This window comes from Nymphalis io, chromosome 25, assembly GCF_905147045.1.
Source record: "Nymphalis io chromosome 25, ilAglIoxx1.1, whole genome shotgun sequence".
Lineage (NCBI taxonomy): Eukaryota > Metazoa > Arthropoda > Insecta > Lepidoptera > Nymphalidae > Nymphalis > Nymphalis io.
In genome coordinates, this window is record NC_065912.1 from 8,023,367 (window position 1) to 8,026,116 (window position 2,750).

A 2,750-nucleotide genomic window follows, 5' to 3' on the forward strand; every position below is an offset into this window, starting at 1 on the left:
AAAAGATACTTTATTTCAAAGCGACTATGTCATGATATGAAAATTAACTGTGACTAAAACTCAGGTTATGAAAATTAATTCTTTGGTACAGAGTACAAAGTAAAGCCAAAAGCAATTACGCCTGCAGATTATTATAAAAAGATCAAGGAGCTTGGTAAATAGGGGTGTTTTAAATAAAATGTAGTTTTATTTATCATAAGATATTAATTCATATTATTATAATTGGTGCATAATACTTGTTGGTAGTGCAAGGTTGATGCCGCATTGGCAATGTAATGAATGATTAATTTCTTGCAGTGCCAATGTTTATTAGCGGTGGTGACCATCAGGTGGGCCATTAGGCAGTGATGGGATCAATAAAGATTTACATAACCCTTTTATATTGTAAAATTATTATATATAAATTACAAAAAAAAAAATTGTTTTCTGAATCAGAAACGATGTATGACGGTATGCATTCCTAAAGATGTATGCTTTAGGAATGCATACTGGACAAACAAACAAACATTCATTTATACATATAAAATAAAACTGTACTAGATTGTATTAAAAAAGCCGAGATGGCCACTAGGCCAACCACTAGGTTAGAACGCCTAAATCTTAACCGATGAACGTGGGTTCAAGCCATTGCAAGCACCACTGAATTTTCATGTGTTTAATTTGTGTTTATAATTCAACTCGTGCTTGACGGTGAAGGAAAACATTGTGAGGAAATCTGCATGTGTCTAGTTCACTGTAATTCTGTCACATGTGTATTCCACCAACCCGCATTGAAATAAGCTCCTGACCTCAAAAAGGAGAAGAGGCTTTAGCCCAGAAGTGGGACATTCACAGGCTGTTAATTAGTTAGTTAGTGAATAGATTTTATTGTCACTTGTACTAGACTTGTGTGCAAAATTTCAGTTCATTCAGTTGGGTGCAACTGTCTTAAAATTCAGCAGCAAGATTCGACCCACACGTGCATAACGGTTTATATAGATGCATGCAAATACGAGAAAATACTTAGAAACTTAGAATTCAATTTAACAAAATGTATAATGGCGTGATTAAATATGTCATTAAATCGTTAATATACCCAGTAGGGTACACATTGTGGGACAGTAATAATGTTAATTAAACAGTACAAAGCACTTCCTTAATTGAATTAATCGTTTGATTTTACGATACTCATTTGGCGTAAACTACATTTTGGATTACAATTAAACTGTGTTATTTAAAATTACAAAATAACTCAATCGAATTCTTCCTCACGTCATTTGATACATCTCTTAAATATTATATTTATTCTTTATTTTTGCCACAAAATTAGACATGGAAGTGATCCTATTATCGTTCCTTTTTTCATCGGATGTGGATTCTATTAATGATTAAAACCTCATACAGACATTCATCATCATCATCAACCCTTCGTCGTCCACTGTTGGACATAGGCCTCTCCAATGGCACGACATTGGCTTTTCAGTCTTTATCCGCTGCCAGCCACTTTGCGTATATCGTCACTCCACCTAGCCGAAGGGCGTCCTATGGTACGCTTGCCAAGGCGTGGTCTCCACTCCAGAACACTTCTACTCCAACGGTTGTCGGTTCTGCGACATATGTGTCCACCCCACTGCCACTTCAGCTTACTAATCCATCTAGAAATTACTTTGGATTAATACGTCTTTGTATAATTTATTAATATGTTTTTATGTTAATATTAAAAAATTATTAAATGGTTTTGTTACCGATACAGACACCGAGTTAATGAATGTTCAATATTGTTCATAATGTTTTGAATGTGCTAATGTGTAGCCAATTTTTTATTGACGGTAAACATTTTTTGTCGTCTTGGTGCTTCCGTATACAGCCTTATATCATCAAACGCTTACACTATCTATATTTATATATATTATTATAATAATAAGAAAAATAATCATATTATAATATATTGGGACATTATTCACACACGATCTATCCCAAACTAAGCAGAGCTTGTACTATGGAACAGACAACTGATACACTACATATACTACTTTTTTTTATGCATCTCGTGACGGACATTTTTTTTACAAACTGTACCAGGATGTAACGTGCGCGTTAGTAGTTTCCGTTTATTTGGCACATGAAACAAATTTTAACTTAACAAAGATGAACGACTTGTAAATAAGTTATACAACATTGGTAGAACGTACGTCGGTTATATAAGTGGTGGGTACGTGAGCTGAAATAGAAAATTTCATTTGAAAAATATTTCCGTCCCGCAGTATAAGCTAACGTTCGAAAATACCACGGCATATGTTATTTTACTAATATTATAGTATAAAAAGTTTTCACGCTTGACATGAAACTTTAACATTTTAATAACAGACAATTTCTACAGTAGTACAATATGTCTAATCTTAGATAGTTTGATTTAATATATACATAAAATTATAGATTACTTTTTGTACGAAAACTTCAGCATATTTTTTTTATTTTTTTTTTATTTGTCGGGAAGGCAAATGACTCTTCCACATGATATGGTAAATGTTCTGCACTAGCCTGTCCCGTCTTGCCGGCCCGCAAGATGCCTCTTCACGCGTCATTTGAAGGAACCCGGGTTGTAAGAGGAGCGGAACACGTGAGTATTCCGCTACTCTTAAGGTAGGAAGTAAGGCTAGTAAGGAATTCAATTTTTTGGAAGTGTGACACAGAAAAGAGTTGCCAAATTTCTTTGTGCGCGATGGAATTGATGTTTCAGTAACGCGGTGACATCGAGAAAATTTATTTCT